At 41.6% G+C, this 16,178-nt stretch overlaps 1 protein-coding gene across 5 annotated transcripts in view; it reads left to right on the top strand.

The window, feature by feature from the left end:
• The window catches only part of PDE1A (phosphodiesterase 1A), a 404,293-nt gene that overhangs the window by 373,331 nt on the left and 14,784 nt on the right, over nucleotides 1–16,178 (top strand). The gene's annotated exons all lie outside the window — the stretch shown is intronic.

Here is a 16,178-nt window from a genome sequence, read left to right as displayed (position 1 = left end):
TTGGCGAAATAGTAGAAAGATGAGTTTTACTGGCAATATCAGTTTGCAAATTGGGAAGAGACAGTCTCCAGTGTGTACCAAAGATGCTCTCTCTTCAAAGAGGGAAAGGGTAGTTGGGTTTTTATGCCTCACAGAGTCTGTATTACACAATAGAGGCATACATATTTAGCAGGTTTGGGGAAAAAGCTATACATATTTATGAGCAGAGTCAAGCACCTGCCCAGTGGGTAAACATATATGTAATATACATCCCATGTTTATTCTGGGGTGAGGATTTAGCATTAAAGTGAGAAGGAATTTGGCTCTTTCTGTTAAAGAAATATAGGATACAAAGACAGTTTGTGGACAGTCTCTGCAAGCTGGCCAAAACTGGTTTCAGATCTTCAGTTACTTCTCAGGAAAGAATGTAAGATTGGCCCTCAGTCTTCTTAAAGTTGCAGTGGTGTGGGCTATAAATCAGTTAGGAAGTGTCTGACAATTTTTCTGATATCTCTTATTGTTAGGGAGTTTAGCAAGAGTGTGGTTTTTCTTGTAGCTGTAGAAATTTAGGAAGTTTCCATGACAGTCAAGCTCTCAACACTCAACCTGGAAGTAACTTTTGTTTCCTTAACCTTAGGGTTCATCTTAGTTAATAAATGGGCATTTATTTTGGTCTCTCAGAACATATATGGTTTACTGTACTGTTTTTGTTGGATTTGAAATTGACTTGTTTTCTACATAATTCAGCTTAAGGTTAGTTAAGTTATTTCTTCCTGGAAAAAGTCTGTTTTTTAAGAGCTGCTTTCCTACATCTTCCTTTACTGTTATCAGTTTACTTAATAGTTAACTAAGCTAGACTAGTAGGAGCACTCCAATAATTAATTAGCTAAGAATAGCTGATGTCCAGTACTGAATAATGTATTTCACAAATAAGTATATTTATTTCTTCTCTCTGGCCTTGCCTTCTCATGGGAGGTGGAAAACTTGTCTATAAAATATCATCATATTAGTCAAGGTTCTCCAGAGGGACGGAAACAATAAGGAATACATGTAGAATGAAATTTATTAGGGAAAATTGCCTCATGCAGTCACAAAGGCAAAGTCCCATGATGGGCCATCTGCAAGCTGGAGAGCCAGAAAAGCTGGTGGCTTGATTCAGTCCAAATTCAAAAGCCTAGAAACCAGGAATGTGAACAGTGGAGCCCCAGCCTGAGGCTGAAGGCCTTAGACCACCCCGCTCCCAGGAGGCTGTCTGTACAAGTCTCAGGGTCCAAAGGCTGAAGAACTTGGAGCTGAATGTCCAAGGGAAGGAGGATAAACAGCAGCTTCTGTGATGGAAGTTTCTTACTCAGAAAGGGAGAGAGAGAAAGCCAGAGCAAGCTGAGTGTCTCCCTTCTTCTACCTGCTTTGTCCCAGCTGCTCCCCCAGCTGATTGGATGGTGCCCACCCACATTCAGGGTAGGTCTTCTTCTCTCTCAGTCCACTGACTCATGGGTTAATCTAGGCACACCGCAAAACAACGCTTCACTAGCCATCTAGGCATCCCTCAATCCAGTCAAGTTGGTACGCAAAATTACCCATCACAAGTCTATCCCTTGCCAGCTTGGCACCCATTATGCACCTCTTTAAACCACACCTAATATCCAAATGAAGACTATAAAAAGGTCATAATTCTGTCCAACATGGTAAAACTATCCTGTTTACAAGTCAACATGTACTAATCCTATCCTCAGAAGAAAAGATAAAGTTCATGAGTGTTGTTTACTCTTCGGATCTCCTGCAATTCAAATCTGATATAAAATTATAAAATTAACAATATTCAAAGGCTGATATTGTCAATAAATCTTACGTTACATGATAAAGGAAAAATAGAGAAAAGAAAACAAAGATACTTGTTTAAGACATGTTAATATACATACAAATGTATTCTTAACAAAATAGGAAATACTTATGAAAATTACAGTCCTCATTTCTGTATCTGGCCACATGGCTGTATATGGTATTTATACATGTCTTCTACTACCCATTCTATATTCCCTTTGCCTTCAGTAAGCACCTCAGCTGGTCATGGTTCTTTGCCTGGCAGGGTGACCCAAACCTTCGTTCCTGAAGAGTCTGGGCAATTCATAGTCCAGCCTATATTGAGTGGTTGTAGTTTCCCATTGACCTTCATCACAGGGCAGCGTAATACTAACAGCTGCTCTAAGGAATCTTCTGTATTCCAGAAATATTATTCTTTATCTCCATTGTGGAGCAGTAGGCCAATTTCCCCTTAGTAGCCTAGATCAATCACCCTAGCCAACACCCTAACTCCCTTTTTAGCCTGTTGACTCAAGAATCATGAGGAACCCAAAGCAGCCGAGTCACAGTTTTATTTATTTATTTATTTTTTTATTATACTTTAAGTTCTAGGGTACATGTGCATAACGTGCAGGTTTGTTACATATATATATATATGTGTGCCATGTTGGTGTGCTGCACCCATCAACTCGTCAGCATCCATCAATTCATCATTTATATCAGGTATAACTCCCCAATGCAATCCCTTCCCCCTCCCCCCTCCCCATGATAGGCCCCATTGTGTGATGTTCCCCTTCCCGAGTCCAAGTGAGCTCATTGTTCAGTTCCCACCTATGAGTGAGAACATGCGGTGTTTGGTTTTCTGTTCTTCTGATAGTTTGCTAAGAATGATGGTTTCCAGCTGCATCCATGTCCCTACAAAGGACGCAAACTCATCCTTTTTTATGGCTGCATAGTATTCCATGGTGTATATGTGCCACATTTTCTTAATCCAGTCTGTCACTGATGGACATTTGGGTTGATTCCAAGTCTTTGCTATTGTGAATAGTGCCGCAATAAACATACGTGTGCATGTGTCTTTGTAGTAGCATAATTTATAATCCTTTGGGTATATACCCAGTAGTGGGATGGCTGGGTCATATGGTACATCTAGTTCTAGGTCCTTGAGGAATCGCCATACTGTTTTCCATAATGGTTGAACTAGTTTACAATCCCACCAACAGTGTAAAAGTGTTCCTATTTCTCCACATCCTCTCCAACACCTGTTGTTTCCTGATTTTTTAATGATGGCCATTCTAACTGGTGTGAGATGGTATCTCATTGTGGTTTTGATTTGCATTTCTCTGATGGCGAGTGATGATGAGCATTTTTTCATGTGTCTGTTGGCTGTATGAATGTCTTCTTTTGAGAAATGTCTGTTCATATCCTTTCCCCACTTTTTGATGGGGTTGTTTGTTGTTTTCTTGTATATTTGTTTGAGTTCTTTGTAGATTCTGGAAACTAGCCCTTTGTCAGATGAGTAGATTGCAAAAATTTTCTCCCATTCTGTAGGTTGCCTGTTCACTCTGATGGTAGTTTCTTTTGCTGTGCAGAAGCTCTTTAGTTTAATGAGATCCCATTTGTCAATTTTGGCTTTTGCTGCCGTTGCTTTTGGTGTTTTAGACATGAAGTCCTTGCCCATGCCTATGTCCTGAATGGTACTACCTAGATTTTCTTCTAGGGTTTTTATGGTATTAGGTCTAACATTTAGGTCTCTAATCCATCTTGAATTAATCTTCGTATAAGGAGTAAGGAAAGGATCCAGTTTCAGCTTTCTACTTATGGCTAGCCAATTTTCCCAGCACCATTTATTAAATAGGGAATCCTTTCCCCATTTCTTGTTTTTCTCAGGTTTGTCAAATATCAGATGGTTGTAGATGTGTGGCATTATTTCTGAGGACTCCGTTCTGTTCCATTGGTCTATATCTCTGTTTTGGTACCAGTACCATGCTGTTTTGGTTACTGTAGCCTTGTAGTAGAGTTTGAAGTCAGGTAGCGTGACGCCTCCGGCTTTGTCCTTTTGACTTAGGATTGTCTTGGCAATGCGGGCTCTTTTTTGGTTCCACATGAACTTTAAAGCAGTTTTTTCCAATTCTGTGAAGAAACTCATTGGTAGCTTGATGGGGATGGCATTGAATCTATAAATAACCTTGGGCAGTATGGCCATTTTCACGATATTGATTCTTCCTATCCATGAGCATGGTATGTTCTTCCATTTGTTTGTGTCCTCTTTGATTTCACTGAGCAGTGGTTTGTAGTTCTCCTTGAAGAGGTCCTTTACATCCCTTGTAAGTTGGATTCCTAGGTTTTTTATTCTCTTTGAAGCAATTGTGAATGGAAGTTCATTCCTGATTTGGCTCTCTGCTTGTCTGTTACTGGTGTATAAGAATGCTTGTGATTTTTGCACATTAATTTTGTATCCTGAGACTTTGCTGAAGTTGCTTATCAGCTTAAGAAGATTTTGGGCTGAGACGATGGGGTTTTCTAAATACACAATCATGTCATCTGCAAACAGGGACAATTTGACTTCCTCTTTTCCTAACTGAATACCCTTGATTTCTTTCTCTTGCCTGATTGCCCTAGCCAGAACTTCCAACACTATGTTGAATAGGAGTGGTGAGAGAGGGCATCCCTGTCTTGTGCCAGTTTTCAAAGGGAACTTTTCCAGTTTTTGCCCATTCAGTATGATATTAGCTGTGGGTTTGTCATAAATAGCTCTTATTATTTTGAGGTACGTTCCATCAATACCGAATTTATTGAGCGTTTTTAGCATGAAGGGCTGTTGAATTTTGTCAAAAGCCTTTTCTGCATCTATTGAGATAATCATGTGGTTCTTGTCTTTGGTTCTGTTTATATGCTGGATTACGTTTATTGATTTGCGAATGTTGAACCAGCCTTGCATCCCAGGGATGAAGCCCAGTTGATCATGGTGGATAAGCTTTTTGATGTGCTGCTGAATCCGGTTTGCCAGTATTTTATTGAGGATTTTTGCATCGATGTTCATCAGGGAGATTGGTCTAAAATTCTCTTTTTTGTTGTTTTGTCTCTGCCAGGCTTTGGTATCAGGATGATGTTGGCCTCATAAAATGAGTTAGGGAGGATTCCCTCTTTTTCTATTGATTGGAATAGTTTCAGAAGGAATGGCACCAGCTCCTCCTTGTACCTGTGGTAGAATTCAGCTGTGAATCCATCTGGTCCTGGGCTTTTTTTGGTGGGTAGGCTATTAATTGTTGCCTCAATTTCAGAGCCTGCTATTGGTCTATTCAGGGATTCAACTTCTTCCTGGTTTAGTCTTGGGAGAGCGTACGTGTCCAGGAAATTATCCATTTCTTCTAGATTTTCTAGTTGATTTGCGTAGAGGTGTTTATAGTATTCTCTGATGGTAGTTTGTATTTCTGTGGGGTCGGTGGTGATATCCCCTTTATCATTTTTTATTGCGTCTATTTGATTCCTCTCTCTTTTCTTCTTTATTAGCCTTGCTAGCGGTCTGTCAATTTTGTTGATCTTTTCAAAAAACCAACTCCTGGATTCATTGATTTTTTGGAGGGTTTTTTGTGTCTCTATCTCCTTCAGTTCTGCTCTGATCTTAGTTATTTCTTGCCTTCTGCTAGCTTTTGAATGTGTTTGCTCTTGCCTCTCTAGTTCATTTAATTGTGATGTTAGAGTGTCAATTTTAGATCTTTCCTGCTTTCTCTTGTGGGCACTTAGTGCTACAAATTTCCCTCTACACACTGCTTTAAATGTGTCCCAGAGATTCTGGTATGTTGTATCTTTGTTCTCATTGGTTTCAAAGAACATCTTTATTTCTGCTTTCATTTCGTTATGTACCCAGTAGTCATTCAGGAGCAGGTTGTTCAGTTTCCATGTAGTTGAGCGGTTTTGATTGAGTTTCTTAGTCCTGAGTTCTAGTTTGATTGCACTGTGGTCTGAGAGACAGTTTGTTATAATTTCTGTTCTTTTACATTTGCTGAGGAGTGCTTTACTTCCAATTATGTGGTCAATTTTGGAATAAGTGCGATGTGGTGCTGAGAAGAATGTATATTCTGTTGACTTGGGGTGGAGAGTTCTATAGATGTCTATTAGGTCCGCTTGGTGCAGAGATGAGTTCAATTCCTGGATATCCTTGTTAACTTTCTGTCTTGTTGATCTGTCTAATGTTGACAGTGGAGTGTTGAAGTCTCCCATTATTATTGTATGGGAGTCTAAGTCTCTTTGTAAGTCTCTAAGGACTTGCTTTATGAATCTGGGTGCTCCTGTATTAGGTGCATATATATTTAGGATAGTTAGCTCTTCCTGTTGGATTGATCCCTTTACCATTATGTAATGGCCTTCTTTGTCTCTTTTGATCTTTGATGGTTTAAAGTCTGTTTTATCAGAGACTAGGATTGCAACCCCTGCTTTTTTTTGTTCTCCATTTGCTTGGTAGATCTTCCTCCATTCCTTTATTTTGAGCCTATGTATGTCTCTGCATGTGAGATGGGTCTCCTGAATACAGCAGACTGATGGGTCTTGACTCTTTATCCAGTTTGCCAGTCTGTGTCTTTTAATTGGAGCATTTAGTCCATTTACATTTAAGGTTAATATTGTTATGTGTGAACTTGATCCTGCCATTATGATATTAACTGGTTATTTTGCTCATTAGTTGATGCAGTTTCTTCCTAGCCTCGACGGTCTTTACATTTTGGCATGTTTTTGCAATGGCTGGTACCGGTTGTTCCTTTCCATGTTTAGGGCTTCCTTCAGGGTCTCTTGTAAGGCAGGCCTGGTGGTGACAAAATCTCTAAGCATTTGCTTATCTGTAAAGAATTTTATTTCTCCTTCACTTATGAAACTTAGTTTGGCTGGATATGAAATTCTGGGTTTAAAATTCTTTTCTTTAAGAACGTTGAATATTGGCCCCCACTCTCTTCTGGCTTGTAGAGTTTCTGCCAAGAGATCTGCTGTTAGTCTGATGGGCTTCCCTTTGTGGGTAACCCGACCTTTCTCTCTGGCTGCCCTTAAGATTTTTTCCTTCATTTCAACTTTGGTGAATCTGGCAATTATGTGTCTTGGAGTTGCTCTTCTGTAGGAGTATGTTTGTGGCGTTCTCTGTATTTCCTGAATTTGAATGTTGGCCTGCCCTGCTAGGTTGGGGAAGTTCTCCTGGATGATATTCTGTAGAGTGTTTTCCAATTTGGTTCCATTTTCCCCCTCACTTTCAGGCACCCCAATCAGACGTAGATTTGGTCTTTTTACATAATCCCATACTTCTTGCAGGCTTTGTTCATTTCTTTTTCTTCTTTTTTCTTTTGGTTTCTCTTCTCGCTTCATTTCATTCATTTGATCCTCCATCGCTGATATTCTTTCTTCCAGTTGATCGAGTCGGTTACTGAAGCTTGTGCATTTGTCACGTATTTCTCGTGTCATGGTTTTCATCTCTGTCATTTCGTTGATGACCTTCTCTGCATTAATTAGTCTAGCTGTCAATTCTTCCACTCTTTTTTCAAGATTTTTAGTTTCTTTGCGCTGGGTACGTAATTCTTCCTTTAGCTCTGACAGGTTTGATGGACTGAAGCCTTCTTCCCTCATCTCATCAAAATCATTCTCTGACCAGCTTTGATCCGTTGCTGGCGATGGGCTGTGCTCCTTTGCAGGAGGAGATGCGCTCTTATTTTTTGAATTTCCAGCTTTTCTGCCCTGCTTCTTCCCCATCTTTGTGGTTTTATCTGTCTCTGGTCTTTGATGATGGTGACGTACTGATGGGGTTTTGGTATAGGTGACCTTCCTGTTTGATAGTTTTCCTTCTGACAGTCAGGACCCTCAGCTATAGGTCTGTTGGAGATTGCTTGAGGTCCACTCCAGACCCTGTTTGCCTGGGTATCAGCAGCAGAGGTTGCAGAAGACAGAATATTGCTGAACAGCGAGTGCACCTGTCTGATTCTTGCTTTGGAAGCTTCCTCTCAGGGGTGTACTCCACCCTGTGAGGTGTGGGGTGTCAGACTGCCCCTAGTGGGGGATGTCTCCCAGTTAGGCTACTCAGGGGTCAGGGACCCACTTGAGCAGGCAGACTGCCCCTTCTCAGATCTCAACCTCCGTGTTGGGAGATCCACTGCTCTCTTCAAAGCTGTCAGACAGAGTCGTTCGCGTTTGCACAGGCTTCTGCTCCTTTAGCTAAGCCCTGTCCCCAGAGGCGCAGTCTACAGAGACAGGCAGGTTTCCTTGAGCTGCTGTGAGCTCCACCCAGATCGAGCTTCCCAGCGGCTTTATTTACCTACTTAAGCCTCAGCAATGGCGGGCGCCCCTCCCCCAGCCTCGCTGCTGCCTTGCGGTTAGATTGCCGCAGACTGCTGTGTTAGCAAGGAGGGAGGCTCCGTGGGCGTGGGACCCTCCCGGCCAGGTGTGGGATATATTCTCCGGTGTGCCCGTGTTATAGCACAGTATTGGGGTGGGAGTTACCCGATTTTCCAGGTGTTGTGTGTCTCAGTTCCCCTGGCTAGGAAAAGGGACTCCCTTCCCCCTCGCACTTCCCAGGTGAGGCGATGCCTCGCCCTGCTTCAGCTCTCACTGGTCAGGCTGCAGCAGCTGACCCGCACAGATTGTCCGGCACTCCCCAGTGAGATGACCCCAGTACCTCAGTTGAAAATGCAGAAATCACCGGTCTTCTGTGTCACTTGCGCTGGGAGATGGAGACTGGATCTGTTCCTGTTCGGCCATCTTGCTCCGCCTCTCACAGTTTTAATTCCCAGTTCAACGGAATCATTTTTGTGTCTCCTAGTAAAAGCATTCCTCCCTCTGGAACCAAGTTCCCTCCAGAACTAGGTCAGAAGAACATAATGTTGCAGGAACAGTGAGAAAAAATTTTGCTAGTGGGTCACTAGGGGTGATGGTAAGTAGTTCTACTTCCATTTCTACCCATTGATTCCCAGACCTATGATTCCTGGCTATGGGAGAAACAGTACCATATATTGGATGCTGATTCAGAACATATACAGCCTTCTGGAAAAATCTGTCTCAGCCCTGTGAAATATTGTCACCTAGCTGGTACTGTAGAAGCCAGCTTCTTCAGCATAATGGGAAACATGCTAAGACCAGTGAATTCTATGAGCATGAGCTGATTGCTGCTCCTTTTTCCTTGTGAAGTGAGTTCCTTGCTCAGACACAATGCTGTGTGGAACAGGATGGCAGTGAATAAGCCATTACATAAGTCTACAGATGGTAGTTTTGGCAATAGCATTGTATGCAGGGAAGACAAATCCATATCCATAGTAAGTGTTTATGCCAGTAAAGACAAAATGCTGCCCCTTCTATGATGGAAGTAGTCTGATGGAATCAATCTGCCCTGGGGAATGATGCCATATTAGGGCTCACTGTTGGCCTCTGAGTGCTTAGTCTGTTGGCCTCTGAGTGCTCACTATTGGTCTGTGAGTGCTCAGTCTATGGCGAGGCAGTAGCCAGATCAGTCTTGATGAATGGAAGCCCATGTTGCTGAGCCCATGAATCACCTCGATCCCTACCACCATGGTCACTTTGTTCATGAGCTCATTGGGCAATGACAATGGTAACGGAGGAGGAGGCTGACTGGTATCCACAGAAGGAGTCATCCTATTCACTTGATCATTAACACCCTCCTGTGCTGAGGTCACCTTTTGGTGAGTATTCATATGTAACACAAATATTTTTGCATTTTTTGCCCACTCAGAGAAGTCTATACACATAACTGTTCCCCAGAAATTTGGGGAATAATAATAATATTCTAATTATTAGAATAATAATAATATTCTAATTATGTTCCTTCCAAGTCCTTGACCATTCAGCCAAACCACTGGACCAGGTATGCTCATCCTCTGTCAACTGATTGTGGGGAACTCCCCATGAAGGCATAGTACAAACTGGGAGAGAGGAGGCAGTGTAGAAGGAGTGAGGACTATGGGCATTTGGGCTGCTTCATGTAACTTACCAGTGTCCCTTTAGGACCTGCTTCAGCCCGATCATGTGTATACCAGTACCATCTGACAATAGAATACTGCTGTGTCTCCCCAACTATATGGCTTAATGGGCCAAATAACACCCAGTTAATGGTAGGCAGTTCAGGTCACATGGTAATTTGCTGGTCCAAGGCCAAGCATTCAGCTTTTACTAAGGCCTAGTAGCAGGTCAGGAGCTATCTCTCAAAAGGAGAGTAGTTATCTGCAGATGATGCCAGGCCTCATTCCAGAATCCTAAAGACCTCTATTGTGATTCACCTGTAGGGCCCTGCCAAAGGCTCCAAACAGCATACCTATCTGCCACTGATACAGCAAGGACCATTGGAGCTCTTGGGTCACATGGCCCAAGTGGCAGAGCAGCTTGCATAGCAGCCTGGACCTGTTGCAAAGTCTTTTCCTGTTCTGTGCCCCACTCATAACTAGCAGGGTTTTGTGTTACCCAGTAAATGGGCTAGGGTAACACACCCAAATATGTTGCCTTTATAATCCAAATAGGTCCACTAGGCATTGTGCTTCTTTCTCAGTTGTAGGAGGGGCCAGATGCCAACAACTCATCATTTACTTTAGATGGGCTACCTTTACAGGCCCTACACCATGGGACCCTTAGAAATTTCATGGAGATAGAAGGCCCTGAAGTTTAGTTGGATTTATTTCCAGGCCCCTGACAATGCACATGTCTTGCCAATAAATCCATAGTGGTTGTTACTTCTTGCTCACTAGGTCCAGTTAACATAATGCTATCAATGAAGTGAACAGGGTGATATCTTGTGGAAGGGAAAAACAATCAAGATCCCTTCAAAACAGATTATGACATAAGGCTGAAAAGTTGGTATACCCCTGAGGTAGGAAGGCAAAGGTGTATTGCTGTCCTTGCCAGTGAATCAAACTGCTTCTGATGGGCCTTATGGACAGGTATGGAGAAAAAGCATTTACCAGAACAACAGCTGCATAACAGGCACCAGATGTGTTAATGTATTCAAGAATGAAACTACATTGGATATAGCAGTTGCAATTAGAGTCACCACTTGGTTAAGCTCACAATAAGTCACTGCCATTCTCCAGGATCCACCTGTCTTCTGTACAAGCCAAATAGGAGAGTTGAATGGGAATATGGTGAAAATCACCACCTTTGTATCTTTCAAGTCCTTGATGGTTGCACTAGTCTCTGAAAACCATTCAAGAATGCTACCTTATTTTCTATTTACTATTGTCTTAGGTACAGGCAGTTCTAATAGCTTCCATTTGGCCTTTCCTATCATAATAATCCTCAGCCACTAGTTAGGGAACCAATGTGGGGATTCTGCCTGCTGCTAAGTCTGTCTATTCCAATAATGCATTTTGAACTGGGGAAATAACTACATTATGGGTTTGGGGACCACTGGACCTGAGCTAAAGCTGCATTAATCACTTGACTCCCCTAAACCTCTACTACAACTGGAGGGCCACAGTGATGTCTTCAGTCTCTTGGAATCAATGTCAGTTCAGAGCCAGTGGCCAGTCATCCCCGAAAAGTCTGATTATTTTCCTTTCCCTGATACAAGGCCAGAGGTCTCTTTGGGGAAATATAGGAGAAAGACTAACAGTATAAATTTTATGTAGTGCACCAGGGCCTTTCCTCAATGGGACCTGGTCTCCCCTTCACTTAAAGGGCTCTGGGTCTATAAACTGGCTCAAGTCTAGAAATTGATCAAGGGGCAGTGATTCCCTGTTGTCATGATTCGAGTTAGGATTTTGTTCACTTGACCCAGAAATTTTGTGCTTCTACAGTTCAAGTAAGAGCACAGTAAGCTTCCCATCTATTTTACTTCTAGGAACATCATGATTAATTAGTCAAAGCTGGAGGTCTACACAAGTCAGATTATTCTGATTGTTGCTTTGCCTCTGCTGTTAATTCCAGTAACTATGTCCACCTTGCCTTTGGCATTTGAATGCCATCACTTGGTCCCTGCCACCCAAGGATCCAATTATTCCCATTGCATTTGTTTTCTAATTGAGTGATTGTAGTTCCCACCGTAAGTTCTGGAATGCAGAGAAGAGCAGTCACAGAAATCTTTAAGGATGCTGGTGCTCCCCTCACAAATTTATTTTTTAAAATATTAGTGAAAGGTGTATCTTCTGGACCCTCCCAGTGTGGGTGAGTAGGTTTTATGTGACAAGTTCACTGTAGCATTCCAATTTCCTTAAGCCTTTTAATTCCCTCCTCTAAATGAGACCAAGGTAGATCAGGCCTCCCCATCTCACTCATGGGGTGGGCTATCTTTTTATTCATGTTTCAGCCAGTCAACCAAATAAACTTATAGTGCCTTTTTTCACTCCTTGAGCTGCAATATTAAATGCAGAATATATGCTTAGTGGGCTCATATCAATAAATTTGGCCTCATCCTTTATGTTTCTCCCACCACAATCCCACATCCTTAATGTCCATTCCCACGCAAGCTTCCTGGATGTCTGCTGGTATCAATTAGAACACTCAAGTAGTTCTTTTGGAGTATAGTGCACCTCCTTGTGGGTCATACTCTGAACCTCGCCTCTGGGATTTGAGTCTAGTTATAGGTTTAGAAGCAAAGAGGGGTGGTAGGGGTGGGTCTTGAGGAGAAGCAACATTGTCTTGCCTGGCAACTGCTGCAGGGGAGACCATTACTCTTTTTTCTGGCAATGCAGTTAATCTCAGAGAGGGGTGGAAAGGAGATACCACTGTGGGTGGGCGTGCCCCTGCCTCTGGGGGTGGAGAGGACACTCACCCTGGCAAAAAATACTCATCAGAATTTAGGAGCTCAATGCCCCCAGCTCCATCAGGATCATCCCTCACATCCCCATCCCCATTTAGATAATTCCATTTTTTTTCCCAACTAATGTCCTCACTTTAACAGTAGACACCAGTAGAGGCCGAGAGTTCACCTTTCTTTATAATTCAGCCAATGGCATGCTGAAGGCTTATGTTTGATTTTCAGCAGTTTAAGTCCTATGGCTACGGAAAAGGAGATTCTCCTTCAGGACACACTTAGAAACTTTCAGGGTATGTATGTGGATCTGGAGCTGGGAATTGGAATCCCCAATCTCATCTTTTTCTTTCCTCACTTTGTCCAGTGATACTAGGAGCACCCAACTAACTTCATTATCATTCACTGGTTTTCCACAAGAGTTTGAAGGTATGCATAGAGTCACTAAACTTACCTCCTGAAAGTGGTGAATTAGGAGCATCAAGTGCATTTATTTTATGTATCTCTATAAACAGTTCATGCCAAAGACTATTTAGGTTTAATCAGATTATAGAGTCAGTTCCAGAAATCCCAAAACCCATTAATGAAATTCATTTTAAAAATACTGTTCCTCTAGAACCATTCCTGGCATCAGTGTCTGTATTAGTCAGGGTTCTCCAGGAGGACAGAACGAATAGGATATACATGAAAGGGAATTTATTAGGGAAAATTGGCTCACACTGTCACAAAGGCAAAGTCTCACCACCATAGGCCATCTGCAAGATGAAGAAACAGTTGGTAGCATGGCTTTGAGGGAAGCTGGTAGTGTGACCACTGAGTCTGAAAGCCTCAAAACCAAGGAGGCCAAGAATGCAGCCCCAGTCTGAAGCCAATGGCCTTAGAGTGTCCCAGGAGGCAGCTACTGCAAGTCTCAGAGTTTAAGGGCCAAAGAACCTGGAGTCTGGTATCCAAGGACAAAGGATAAAAAGGTGTTCTACTCAGGAAGAGAGAGAGAGAGAGGTCAAAAGAGAAAGCTGAGCAAGACGAATGTCCCCCTTTTCCTGCCTGCATTGCTCTACCCACATCCCTAACTGATTGGATGGTGCCTGCCCACATCGAGGGTGGCCCAGTTCACTGACTCATGGTTCAATCTCTTCTGGACACACCCTCACAGCCATACCCCAAATCAGTATTTCACCAACCCTCGATCGAGTCAAATTGACACCTAAAATTAATCATCACACTAAGAAAAGCCAAAAACATAAGAGGCAGTACATTACACCCAGGGAGGGAGCACAATATACGGTTAGGATCTAGGACTCCAGAACTAGACCGTCTTGTTCAATTCTGGTTCCTTACTTTTTAGTTATGTAATCTTGGACAATTTGTTTAATCTTTGTGTTTCAGTTTGCTCATTTATAAAGTGAGGATCACAAAAATAGCCTCTGTCTCAACAGCTGTTAGGAGGATTAAATGAGTCAATATATATAAAGTGTTTAGAACTTAGCATTTTCTACAATAATTCTTTTTTTTTTTTTTTTTTTTAATTTGAGACAGGGTTTCGCTGTGTCACTCAGCCTGAAGTGCAATGGCATAATCATAGCTCACTGCAGCCTCAAACTCCTGGGCTCAAGACATCCTCCTGCCTCAGTCTCCTGAATAGCTAGGACTACAGACACACACTACCATGCCTGGCTAAATTTTTACTTTTGTAGAGATGTGGTCTCACTGTACTCCACAGGCTGGTCTTGAACTCCTGGACTCAAGTAATCCTCTCTCCTCAGCCTCCCAAAGGGCTTGGATTATAGGCATGAGCCAATGCACTCAGCCTACATTAATTCTTATTATCCTGGGCTCACATATGCTCCTTGAGACTGAATGGATAGGCTTCCTTAAAGAAGTGTACTACAGAAAAATATTACTTGCTCATGACGATTTTGATATATGTAAGATTATGCTTAACTCATGACAAAACATGCAATGGCGCAGTCCATCAATCAATCGAGTGAACTGCTGTATGATGAATTACCTTGATAGGTGATTTTTATCACCTTTCCATTCTTAATTAACCTATCAAGATAGTCTGTAAAGTTTATCCCCAAATATCTTTAAAATCCATCCCGTTTTCTGTGCGGGTAAATCAAGCAATGGAATTAGCTTGTTCTGAATGGCTACTAGAGCTGCTCACTGTATATAGTTATAAATGAACCATCTTTATCTAAATACTTTCTATTAAGGCTTCTGCCACTTCATATATCTGTCACAGAACACTTTGGGGGGGAAAAGGATTCTAAAAAAATGTTCTGTAAGCCTAAATTTTCTCAAAAAAGGGCACTTTCATTAATCCAGTGAACTTGGTTTATGACAATTCAATTCTTTCCTGAAGGTATTTTTACCATTTAAATTTTTATCTCTTAAAGTATGCCTAGATTTAGACTGTATACAGCCCAAACTCTTCAGCTTCCCTAATTTTACTTCTTCTAGGACTGCTATTTATACTTTGGCTAATATAATTTTCTCTTGTTAGTGATAGGAATCTAGGAAATTCCCAGTAATCATGCAAAAAATGTGTAACTAAATTATTTGATCTCTGTCATATGTATCTAATTTCTGTATTTTGTTCTTTCTCCAAAGAAAAAAATTATACAAAGTGAAAAGGAAAGGAAAAGTGATCTAAAAGATCTCTTCAGGTAGGATTCAGTATGTCTTCACGCGAAGATGGTGAAAACCTACAAGAACCTGATGCTCAAAGTTTATTACAGTGTCATCTTCAAAACACAACCAAGGCCTATTCTTTAGAAGATAACTGGGTAGTGAGTGATCTTGGAAGCCATGCACTAATTTTGATTCACGTCAGGAAATTTTTGTAGAGTTAGCAGTAGAAATTCAGTCCAAGTTAATATCAACTCAAATATATTAACTCATCACTAGTGATGAGTTAATGGGATTCATTCAGAAGACTCCTGTGTTCCTACATTACCCTTCCATCTGAGATGAGGCTTCTATCAAATATGAAGGCATGTCTGTCGATTCAGAGAAGCTCAGAAACATCAATAAGAAACAAAAACTTCATCAAATAAAGGCAGTACAACAACAGTAAGAGAATAGTTTCGATGTTATTTTGATGTAGAGATAATAAAATACTCACAACGTATTTTAAATAAGTTTGCCTCCATCAGGACAATCAACTTGTTACATGAGTCTTTAGAGATTAGAGATTCTACAGCTTACCACAATTCTGACTGAAAGTTGTAGATCAGTAAAGTACTTTGTGACTAATTGCTTAAAGTGCTTTTTATTTTAAAGCATGAATTTACAAGTTCACTTCAATAGGAGCAACTTGCATATACACCCAAGGGAGACAATTTCTTCCACTACTACATTCACAAACTGTAAGTAGATGAAGCTAGCTCTCTCCACATATCCCATCAAATAACCCCCCATCATAGCCAGCCAAAGTTAGGTATCGACATGTACATAGCAGAGAAAGAAATAACATGGAAAGACTTTTGTAAGAACCCAAGAGCCTTTCTTGCCCCTGGTTAAAGGATAGCTGAATATGTGGAATTGATTTCTATCTTGGCTGATTCTTAGGCCCAATCAACATAGCTACTACCAACTCTCTGAAGCCTTTTAGAGTTAAGATTAGGTGGCTTCAAGTTAAAAGATGAGATGAAAAACATTTATTTCTGGGGGC

The sequence above is a fragment of the Piliocolobus tephrosceles genome, chromosome 11, assembly GCF_002776525.5.
Source record: "Piliocolobus tephrosceles isolate RC106 chromosome 11, ASM277652v3, whole genome shotgun sequence".
NCBI lineage: Eukaryota > Metazoa > Chordata > Mammalia > Primates > Cercopithecidae > Piliocolobus > Piliocolobus tephrosceles.
This window is presented reverse-complemented; position numbering and strand designations above follow the sequence as displayed.